Source organism: Rhinolophus sinicus, linkage group LG01 (genome assembly GCF_036562045.2).
Source record: "Rhinolophus sinicus isolate RSC01 linkage group LG01, ASM3656204v1, whole genome shotgun sequence".
Taxonomy (NCBI): Eukaryota; Metazoa; Chordata; class Mammalia; order Chiroptera; family Rhinolophidae; genus Rhinolophus; species Rhinolophus sinicus.
Window position 1 is genome coordinate 115,572,980 of NC_133751.1, and position 12,714 is coordinate 115,585,693.

General features: G+C 37.8%; 1 pseudogene; it reads left to right on the forward strand.

Annotated features, from left to right (window-relative positions):
* Window positions 1-10,474: 10,474 nt before the first annotated feature.
* Window positions 10,475-11,931, forward strand: LOC141570508 (mucin-13-like; annotated as a pseudogene).
* The last annotated feature ends 783 nt before the right edge of the window (window positions 11,932-12,714 follow it).

Consider the following 12,714-nt stretch of genomic DNA (forward strand, 5'->3'; position numbering starts at 1 on the left):
CAAAGCAATTGTTCAGACACCTTAATTATAACTCTCAACTATTTGTTAGGTGCTAATCTAGATATGCAAGAATGAGTGGGAAAAAAGGTTTTTATCCCAGAGTAAATTGTAAATAGATCATAATATAGCACAATAGTATCAAGACACTGAATTTTTTTTAGACAGGAGTAGTATTTTTTCACTTGGGATCTAGTCTTCAAGGGAATCCTCCTGAGAGAGTTTCCAAGGACTCTGAAACTCAATATTAGATCTCAACTCCATAAAAAAATTGATGAAATTTAGAAAAATAGATTTGAGGACTCTAGCAAATGAAAATAATTTCTGATCTTAAATAGAACATCAGTATTTCAAAAAATTTACTGTGAGAAATATAACTTGTACTATGTGGTGTTTACTTGATTTTAAAATGTGATCCCTGCAAGAATCCCAGTGTTCCTCAGGCAAATCATTATCACTGATACCATTCATCCTAAAGGGTAGTGTTGCCTAATTAAAAATCCACTCAATTCCCAAATGATGGCTGTCATCTGTATGTCATCACGGTTTTATATTCGGAACTCCAATGGAAAATCACTCCTGTGCTCTCTGCCCAAGGTGTTTTCTTATGCACAACATGCTTTCTCCTTCATCATGTGGTCGTTAGGTCTCAGTTTCAACTTCTATGCAAGTGACTATTTCTTTAAGGTGCCTCTCACAATTCCCATAGTTAATTTTATAAATATCAGATGGCCTGGACTTTTAAGTTATATATCTCTAAAGGTCCCTCAGTGTGGAGAAATGCAAGTGAATAATCTTAAAGCACGGTAACAGAGAGACAAAAATGAGATTTTATTTAAATAAATTATATACTTTATAACATACTGAATGTATTTTGTACTACTATATGCTTTATAATATATTATATTACATGTATAGTCTGTATTTGTCTATTCATGGTTCCATCAGGAGTCAAAATAAAGAACTTCTCCCAGCATTAACATACATAGATAGCTGAATGAGTTGATCTAACTAGCATTTGTCAGCAAATTTCAGAACATTGAGTGAGCAGACTAGTTAAATAGGGATCCTTAGATAATGCAATCCTATCTATATTTAATGCATTTTGGTATATAATTTTTTAATAGAAGCATTAAAATATATGAACTTTTTTTTTTTTAAATCATGGTGACTTAAACAGTATACAGTTGAAGAGTAAGAAGGACTTAGTTACAGTGTTTGCACCCACCAAATCTAACAAATTCCGGTTTCTCTCTTACTTACACAATTTTAATAATCAGGGTTACTTTTATAATTATTAATTACCACTTCTCACAGACATAAAATTCATTTTTGATAGGAACTTGAGAATAAAACCTCTGCCCCTAGCATTTCAATAAGATTCATGGTCAAATATTTCCAACTTGATTTCCAAATTGTGAAGGTATCACTCTACTACCTGATACCAAAATCAAAGATTAGGTTTACTTTCAAATTATTCTATGATTATTAAATTTATTTAAGTTCTTTTGAATCCATGAAGTCATAACTTCTCAGCTAAAACAGTTCTCTCTTCTATACCATGTTCCACAGAATATAACCTTCCTAGTGACCAGCGCAACCTAGGAGCAGAAAGGCGACTTAGTTATACGGGGCCTGACCAAGCCCATAATGTACATAGGCCAAAAAGTAAAGTGGTAAATAGAGAGTTCTGGCAGATATCTGAGTGATACAGATTTGCAACAATAATTCATGGTATATCAAAGTTAAAATATTAGAAAATGACTAAGAAATTTTAGTATAACTTCTAACTCTAAAAATATTATCTAAATTTTTAAATTAGCAAACATCCAAACTACTTTGTGTGATATCTTAGGCAAGTATCTTCATATGCTTTTTATGTCAATTGTAGTTATAATTAAATAGCTATACTGAATTTATTAATGTTTATGTCAATAGTGATTATAATTGAAAAGTTAGTTACATTCAATTTATTGGCATCAAATGGCACATAAATGAATTTTTGAGAAAGTACTGAACTAAATGAGAGAAGGTTGTCTATTCAAAACAACGGCTGTATCCACCGTGGAAGGCAGTGTGGAGGTTCCTCAAAACATTAAGAATAGAATTATCATATGACCCAGCAATCTCTCTCCTGCATATCTACCCAAAAAGTCTAAAAACATTTATCCATAAAGGTATACATCCTCCAATATTCATTGCAGCTTTATTTACAGTGGTCAAGACATAAACAACCAAAGTATCCTTCGATAGATGAATGGATACAGAAGTTGTAGTATATAGACACAATGGAATACTATTCAGCCATAAGAAAAGATGAAATAGTACCATTTGCGACAACATGGATGGATCTTGAGATTATAATGCTAAGAGAAATAAGTCGGACAGAAAAAGTCGAGAACCATATGATTTCACTGATATGTGGTATGTAAAACTGAAAACAACAAAAGCACAAGACAAACAAATGAAGAAACAAAAACTCATAGACACAGACAATAGCTTAGTGGTTACTAGAGGGTAAGGGGGGGGAGGAGGTGGTAGATGAGGGTAAAGGGGATCAAATATATGGTGATGGAAGGAGAACTGACTCTGGGTGTTGAGCACACAACTTGATATATATATATAGATGATGTAATACAGAATTGTACACCTGAAATCTATGTAACTTTACTAACAACTGTCACCCCAATAAACTTTAATTAGAAAGGAAAAAAAATGGCTGCATCAATTTGTTTTGCTATATTAGAAGTATGGTAAGCCAATTAATTGACAATTGATTAATGTGCTTTCCATTGTTCAATATTTATTTTGGTATTGTGGTGGATATAAACTTATTATTTCACTTAGAAGTTCTTTATATTGATGATGATGATGATGATGATGATGATAATGATGATGATGATAAATTGATTATTGATGAACTCTATCAATCAATATTTCTTGTGTTTCTGTTTGTGCTAAACACCTTGCTGGGTATTGGGGCAGTGAAGACAGTAGAAAATCTCTGTTCTCATGGAGGTTAAATTCTAGAGAAGAAATAAGAAAAAATTAAAAATCAAAATAGTGACATGCTAAGGGGAAAACAGGGAAGAGGGATATAAAGTGTGGGGGAAAGGATTGTGGTCAGGGGATGAGTGACTTTTAAGGTGGTATTTGAGAAATAGTCTGAGGGAAGTAGATAAGTAAGCGCTGGTGCTACTGGGTGAGATACGAGGATCCCAGGCAAAAGGAATAATAAGTAGAAAGCTCCTGCTGCAGGAGTAAGCCTAGCTTTTGAAGAGAAATGAGAAGACTAGCACGGCTGCAGTAAAGTAGTTGAGAGGGAGATAAAGCGATGAATGGAGAGTGAAAGAGGCCTTGCTGATCCCGCTCAGGATGTTAGTTTTGATTTCAAGAAAGAGGAGCAATCGCTGAAGTTTTTGAGTAGAAAAGCAACGTGGATGGTTTATATTTAACAAAATAAATATAGATGTTGTATTGAAACAGACAAATGAAAGGTATAAGTGGAAGGTGAGACAAGAGCAAATAGGAATTCGCAACAAACCACGTATAGATAGTGGTGGTTTGGACCACGGAGATAGCAGTAGAAGTGATGAGAAGTCACTACAGCCTACACATATTTTGAAGGTAAACTTGACAGAATTTATTTATTATTTGGAGTGTGAGAGATCGTGGAATCAAATTGATACAAGATTGCTGTCTTGAGCATAAAGATAGAGTTGCAATTAAATATATCACCTAAAATTGTAGGAAGGGCATTTTGGGGGGTGGGAAGATAGCATGACCTCAGTTTAAACATGTTATGTAGCTATATAGAGTGAGAATTTGGATATTGGGTCTGGAAGTCAAGGGACAAGTTGCACTGAAGACATTCATCTGGAAAATACAAGCAGGTACATTCTATTTAAAGTCATAAGATCACCAAGAGGTGAGTATAGATAGAAGAGGGGAAAGAAATAAGGTTGAGTCTTGAGTCTTGAATTTCAACACTGAATGATCAGAGATGAGGAAGAAATTGAAAAGGTGCAGTCAGGTATTGGCAGAGAGGTGGGGAGGACCAGTTCATTATGGTATCCCAGAAATCAAGTGAAGAAAGTGTTTCAAGGGGGAAAGATTGGTGGATAGTGTCAAATACTGCTGACAGAAGTAAACACTGCATATACCAATGTAGAAGTCATGGGTATCTTGACAGGGAAAGTTTTGGTAATGTGCTGGAGATGACTATCTCACTGAGTAGGGTTCAATAGAGAATGCAAGAGTCAAATGGGAGGCAGTGCATATGAACAAGTATGTCCTTGAAGAAACTTTGCTGAAAGGGAAGGAGAGAAATGGAGTGGTAGACGGAAGGAGTAAGACAAACAGAGGGTTATTTTTAATAGATGGGAGCAATAAAAACATGTTTATATGCTTAATGACATTGCTATTATTTTCATACCTGTAAATAAAATGACCCTGGTTTTCTTGTTACTTGTTTAACAATCCCAATGATTAGTTGTGACAGTGATAAATTATGTCTGACCTCTTCTTCCATTTTTGCATTTACATCAAATTATTTATGTTCCATCAGGCCTCTTGAATTTCAGGTTCCCAAGATATATGCTATTGAAGTTTTAATTAACAATTTAATTTTAGCATACTAAAAATAAAAGGTTTTTTATGATGAATGGGTGTTAAATATTAATACAAATCTGCCCCTTGGATATGAGTACAAAGCTTGAGCTTTCTCAACTGTTATAATCAAATACTTTTCTAAAATAAAAATGGTAACGTTATTTTAAAGAATGGTTCACATAAAAGTGGGCATGGCTGGGCATAATGGAAGAAATTAATGAAAGGAAAATTTAAGATGGGACACAGAAGGAACAGATTTTAATGAAAACTAGTGAATGGTGTGTTATCTCCTATGAGAAAGTTATAAGGATGTATATTTCATGCATATTGTGCAGACTAGACATGAACAAGAATTTTTTTGGAGGGTTAAACTCTGTTGCTGGCCCCAGGAAACAAGCACACTGATTAATATGTGAATGCAGATGTTTCTTTTTGAAATGTCTATGTTTTGTAACTTATAATGAGGTGCTATGTGTTTTATATATGTTCTTGTTACCCTTTATGAAAGAAAAATTGTACTTCTTGAATCCATTACATTATCTATTTTATATCACAGGGTGAACCATATAAAATTACCAATGTTAAGTCAAAACTGGTTGAATATTACCAGTGTATTATTATTTGAGCTCATATGTTGGTCTCTTTAAGAACATCTTCACCTCCTTATCTCCGAGGAATCTGCTGAATGGCATAGAAGAGCAGCTCCAGTACCGCAGGCCGAATAGGTACTTGCCATGTCTTAGGTGTTTTTTAACATTTATTTTGGTCGTCAGTTTCTCTCATGACATTCATCATTGAACCAGCCTCTCTTTTGGTGTCTGAACTGACTCCATCTTGTAAGGTCTTTCTGCCTTTGTTATAAGGGAGGTTGCAGGCACTGCTCTTAACAGAAGCTAAATGTTCTGTCTCAGCAAAATACCGAAAGCAGTTTATGAGAAGTTGCTTTAAATTCTATGTTGTCAAATTAAAAAAACAAAACAAAAAAACTGAGGACCTAATTCTGAAATACCTTTGGCTTTTCCTAATAATATTTTATGTAGTGATCACCTGTTAACTTATACTTTTCTTCTTAAACGTATTCATACACCTAAATATATCAGCCTATTTTAGAAGTAGCAAGTTCCAAATGTAAATATGTGTTTCAATAGCTTTGTTTACTCTTCATTGTGGGTTAACTCACTCTAGAAAATCAAAATAGAACGAACTTAGTGTAAAGATGTGTTTCTTTTACACACCTTTGCAAAATTCCTTTTGTCTCTTATTCTTCCCTTCTTTTTTTTCTTCTCTTTTTTTAAAGGACATATTAAATATTTTAGGAAGTAAATGAAACACTCAATTTTCCCCCTGTAGACATGTATTTGGTAACATATTTGTGTATATCTTTAAAACTGTTTCATTAGGTTCCACTTCTAATCTCTGTCAGATTTTTGACTAAAGGCAATGTTAGGGTAAAATCTTATGTACTTCCTTTTTGGGGGCAGGCATGTTGTCACCATTGGTTTATTTCACATCATTGAGCGTCTGCTGTGCGTTAGGCAGGCCTCTGCCATTCGCTGAGACCACAAAAAAGACAGAACACAATTTCTGATCTGTAAAAACTTGCGTTTATTGGGGGAAATATGTGAAAAAAAATAAAGATCATGAGAGAAGGCTCTGTTTGAAAATTGCTTCAATCAATGAATCTGAATATTATAGAATTCCTAATGAAAATTTCAATTAGACCTGGTGTCATGCAGGAGACCCTGCTCACTGCACTATTTGTTGTGCGGGGCTTCCGGCGGGGTCTCTGCTCCCGCCGCCCACAAGAGAATGCAGGATATGGTGAGGCCAAAAAGGAACACCCACGGAGCCATAGATAGGGGAGTCATACTAGTATATTCTCGCTGGTGGCACTATACTCTCACTGGAGGCTGGATCCACACTGTCCGCAACCAGCCATCCTAACTGCAATCCGCGCTTGCCAGCCCAGCCGCCATCTTCTTGCTAGCCCCCATTTGCTGCTAGCGTAGCCATGGCAGTTATATTAGTGGCCAATGGCTCACTGGTTACAGCTGACGGCCAACTAGCCACAGCTGATGGTCATCCAATCACAGTTGATGGCCATTTACTACCTGAGCCAGCATCTTTCTATGTGATGCCGAGAGCCTGGAAACTGCTTCCTGGGGCTCTGTCCCCACACCTGGTATTCCGGAACCTATGAAGGCCTTTTTAAAATCAAATTATAAATACAAAGATTACATTGAACTAGTTGGACATTTTTATGAATCAATGTGATAGTTTAGTGTCAAGCTAAACTATTTTCACCTAAGCTCCGCTGCATTAGAAGTTTATGGGAGACCAATGAACTTTTCATAAATGTCTTGTTTTTCCTCATCTCTACTCTGGGGGAGGAAGAGACAAGATTTTCTTTATAATTACCAAAGTCCTACGATTCTAAAAATCTACATATACTCCAGTACCTCTTCCGTGCGGGGTGTCATGCGTGGTTTCTGATTGTTCTCCCCTCATAGGAAAGCAGGGCATGGTGAGGCCAAAAAGGAATGCCACGGAGCCATAAATAGGGGAGTCATACCACTATGGTCTCTCTGGCAGCTGGGTTGGAGGCACAGGAAGCAGGAGCCACATTATCCGCAACCTGCTGTCCACATGTCTGTGCCAACCAACCTCACTTGCTAACTGCAATCCGCTCTTGTAGGCTCAGCTTCTCATCTTCTTGCTAGCCCCCATTTGCTGCTAGCATAACCACGGAAGTTATATTAGTGGCCAATGGCTCACTGGTTACAGCTGACGGCCAACTAGCCACAGCTGATGTCCATCCATTCACAGTTGATGGCCATTTACTACCCAAGTGAGCACCTTTCCATGTGAGGCCGAGAGCCTGGAAACTGTATTCCTGGCTCTGTCCACACACCCTCTACACTATCCTTAGTTTTATACCGTTGCTTTCTGGAGTAGCAGTGATTTGTCAAAGGAGAGTTCTCTGCTCAATGCCTTGGGTTCAAAGTGCACCTGGGATCCTAGACAAGCCATTTCACTTCTCTGAGTTTCAGACACCTTGTCTGTAATCTGAAAGTATTGGTAACCTCATACGATCATTAGTAGAAGGGCTCAATTATGTTACACAGTTCAAGTACTTCATAAAGTTTTTGGTTCAGTGATGGGTACCAGCATGGGTGTTCAATCTATTGTTGAATTGCACAGCTCTTAGATGAGGTCAGTTTTGGAATCCATCTTACTTCCAAGATACGCTAAAGGATGAATATCCATTCTGTAACAAACTGCTTCTTTTATAAATTTTGAAAAAATTACACATGTTCGAAAACCGAGGCACAGTTTCCCATAGAAAGTAATGCAAAATGGATGAATCTATTCAAGACCTTTAAAATAAACCCCTAAAACAGAAATTTAGCATGAATTTTATTATCTAATGATACCATAGATCCTTAAAATGATACACGATGAAAGCAATAAACACAATATATTGTAATGTAAAAGCAATAATAAATAAACACAATGTATAAACAGTGCTGTAGATGATAAAAATAAAAATGTAATTTTTTCTTACCTGCAATGAGATAGTCATAGTTTGGATGGGGGGTCCCCTTTAATAATCACAATAGATGACTCTTCTTCAGGTGTTCTGTGGTCCTCTTCCAGAATCACAACAGGTGACTGTTGTCAGGCATTCTGTAGCCATCTTCCATAATCACAGTAGGTGAGTGTTGTTCAGCTGTCCTGTGGTCCTCTTCCATGCATGACATGTTTGACTTCCGAGGTGTGTTCAAAAACTGAAGCACTTACTTCCAGTTTTATGGCATTTGAAAACCGAAATGTTTGTCAACAGAGACGTTTGAAAACCAAGATATTACTGTATATAGCATCCAGTTTGCCTTTCCTCTAGTTTCCTCAATTGTTAAATATAAAACCAAGAATATTGGTGCAATACTGTTAACTAGACTACAGACTTTACTCAGTTTTCACCATTATTTATATAACCTATTTGTACATGTGCCTGTGTGTATGCATGTGAATGTTTAGTTCTATGCAATTTTTGCATTTATAGATTTGTATAATCACCACTAAAATCAAGATGTAAAACTGTTCCACTACCATAAAGAAAGTCTTCATGACACCTCTTTATATCCATACCATCACCCTTCCTAATCCTCTCCCTGTGCTCTGCAACCACTAATGTATTCGTCACATGCACAGTTTTGTGTGTCGAAGACTGTTATACAAATGAACTCTTTATATATCCCATATCTATTTATTTTCTTTCTTCCTCTTTGCTTTTCACTCTTTCTATATTCATGTACCCCCCACACCATATAAGGTCACTTTCTACTATAGTCTAATGCATGTGGGGGAAAAAAGCTAATGTGTTGGTTTTACATAAAAAACTCTGAAAGTATCTTTCGGGCAGTGGGAAACTGCTAAAAGGTTTAAAGTCCCTGGGGTGACATTACATAGTTTCAATTTGAAGACAAGTTTCCCTTCTATTTCTTAGCTAGACACTTGCCCCCTGTATTCGTTTTCTATTGTGATGGAGGAAGTTACCACAAATGTGTGAGGGTAAAACAACAAACAGGTGTTATCTTGCACTCACTATGGGTCAGAAGTCCAGGTATAGTATGGCACATTGGGTCTTCTGTTAGCATTTCACAGGCTGAAATCAAGATGTAGGCCATTCTAGGCTCTTATTGGAGGCGCTGGGGGAAAATTCACTTCCAGGAACATTCAGGTTGAATTCAGTTTTGTGCAGTTGTAGGATTGCAATTCCATTTCCTAGTTGGCTATTGGCCTAGTATGACTCATAGCTTGTGAATGCTGCCTGCATCCCTTGGCTTGTGGTTCAGTCCATCTTCAAAACCAGGAGTGGTGAATGAACCCCTCTTGCCTTTTGGATTTCTCTGATTTCCTCTGTTCCCCTCCCCTTTTTAATGGCTCATGAGATTATATTAGGCTCACTTAGATAATGTCCCTTTGCCATAACATAGTACAATCTGGGGAGGAACACTAGGGGACAGGGATGATAGGAGCCTATATGCGGCCTGCCTAACCTCCACTTTTTGTTTCTCGATGTGTGTGTGCGTGTGTGTATGCGTGTGTGTGCGTGTGTGTGCGTGTGTGTGTGTGCGTGCACATGGTATTTGGATTAGAGGAAGAGCATTTAGTTTAAGGAGATTTAAATTTGAAACCACAAATAATAAGCCCTATTTTCTCTGTCTTAGACTTAAAAAAGTTCTAACAGAAGTTTTCCTTTCTGTTTTTAATGGAATGTTTTGTGCTATTTCCATACTGGACAAAGGAATGTTTTATTTCATTTTTTAAATTAATGCTCAAGCACACTGTGATTTGTTGCTAACCTGTGTGACGTATAGTTTAGGGAGAAACATGCACCTCCACTAATAATGATTCCAATAGTAGAATTGTCTCCTGTTTTTTGTGTTTTTTTTTAATTGCATTAATCTTACACTCTATGATGTATTGTTTGTAGAAATGATAATGTGCATAAAACTTGATTGGTAGTCCTTTGAACTTTTGAAAGAAAGTAGCTATAAACAAATTGTCGAGTTTAAATGGGTTTGGCCCTTATTTATTTATTTTTGTAGTAGAACTGATCCTTGGCCAAGGCTGCCAAACACAAGTGCACAAGGAAGCTGTGCTCTTATTATGCATTTAGTCTTGCAGAAGTAGAGCCTACATATTTAATGGAAGAGAAAAATTAGTCAGAAAATGACGTTTCTTGACTGGCAAAGTGTCCAGCACTGAGCATAGCTGCTGTTTAACACAGCCAAATATTCAAGAACATTGATAAATAGGAGAAATCCTCTCCTCCTTGGATTACCTAGCAAGAAGACCTGAAATGAAAACATTCACTCACCTCACTCTTCTTGCCCTCCTTTTTGTCACCTCAGCCACCAGCCAAGGCTCACATAATGCCCCTTCAACCACAGCTACTGCAACTAATACCTACTTCCCTGACAGGCACTGCAAATACTACCACCGTAACAACTACACCTATTCCTGCTTCAGCATCAGGAACGGGCACTTCTATAATCACATCACATCCAGTTACAAATTCCAGTGTCACATCTACAAAATATGAATCAACCGCAATTACAAACACATCAACGGCAGTTACCACTACCACTATTTCATCTTTCCGTAGTGACTCATCTACAAATATTCCTTCTCTAACAGGGCAAAGTAACAGTGAATCATCCCCCTTCACAGTTATGAAAAGTGATTTCCCAGGTGCTGCTCCTTCAGTGACTTCCAGCAATGTCACCTCATCAAAGACCAGCAACCCAAATCCTGACACCACAGGTTCCTGCCCAAAAGATTCCTGTGGCAGTGGTTCTTCGTGTGTTAGTCTGAATAATCTACATTTTTGCCTGTACGTAGATGGGTGTTACTATAAGTCTTCCAAATGAAATAAAGGAAAGATATTCCCTGCAACAATTATAGTGAGTGTATCTAAAACATCTGGCTTGGAAGCCTATGAAAAATTATATATGTAAATTATTATTTTTTAATATGTATTTATCAATTCTGCTTATGGAATACTATAATTCATAAAGTAAGAATATCTCCTTCAGCAATGTCTGTAAAGCATGCTGATGGCAAGAGTGTTGATGTAACAGTAATAAACCTTTTTCCAGAAACTACTAAAGAAAATGAGATGACTATATCTAGTGCAACTGAAAAAGCAATTCAAGACAACTCTGATGACATGACAAGATATGTTATGCAAGATGGTGTGAGTTTTATAGCTGTGCAAAGATGAATGAGCAAGATGGATATAGCAGTGGTTTGCTATGTAAATGCAATCAGGGTCTGGAAAGCGACCCACAGATGGCTTTACGTCTTGTTATTAGTCCACAGTGTCCTGATACTTGCAGTGAAGAACACAATATGCCGTGCTTAGTGAGGGGCGGCGGGCATCCTGACGGCCTGCCTGTCCCGCTACCAGCAAGATGACCATGAGGTCTGTTGAGTGTGTGCATGTAGCTACAGAGGCGTCGACTGTAAGATCAATCTCAGCTGGTCCTCACCGCTGGCGTCCACATTCTTGGTGTGGTGATTGCACCGATCTCAGTGAGATCAAAGAAAAAATACAAGAGGGATAGTGAAGAGCAGAACTGGATTGAGAACAACTTTCAAAATCCGAGACTGCATCACACATCAGGCTCCAGCAACCCAGGAGCAGAAGTGAACATCTTTCTTATTTTTCCTAAAATCAGGGCAAATAGCTCCAAAGACAGTCAGCTGCAGAATCCCAGTGCAAACCACAGACGCATACCCTGCCCTGATGATTAGAATGGTAAACATTTGAAACCATCATGGCCCTCAATCCAAGAGACAGGCTTTTAGTTTGCCTGTTTCAGAGACTGATGGAGAAGTGAGCAGAAGTGAAGATCAGGTCTTTGGTGTTTTTCTTCATCTGGCATCTAGCCTCTCTGAATGGAAGTTGTGAATGTTTGCAATGAATGCAGCTTGTTTGCTAAGTACCTGTGAAATTAAATGCACTCAGATGCTATTAGCATCTGTAAGGCAGTTAATTTTCTCAAATCAGTACAATGGTTAGGGTTTTCATTCCATTTCTTTCTTGTCGGGCAACAATAACCATTTCTAATCTAGGAGAAAGTTCCCCAAGATTGCTTACTCCTGGGAGCATGTTGCTGTTGAATCAATACCATACAGATAAGGGACCTAATTCTGGGAGACTCTTCCACATCAGCTGCAGAGTTTCCAGGGGATGGGAAGAGAGCCCATCTTTGCAGGTTCTCCTTCTATCCCTTAACTGTAGGGATTTTATTGCCCTTGAACTGCGAGAAGCTTGTGCCCAGACCTTACACCAAAAAGACATGTCCCGGGAATACAGAGCATTTTTAATGTTCATGAGAAGGCCTGGACCAGAAATGTCCACCATGGGGTACATTCTAGAGTTTTGTGAAATGCCAGTAGGGAGAGGCAGGGAGAAAAAACATGACCAGCAGCTGGAGGAACAGAGGCAGAGGGAAGCAGGGCTGGGCAATGAGTAAGGGAGAAGGTACACAGATACCCCTCCTTGATGAGCAAATGGGCACATTGTCTAAATCA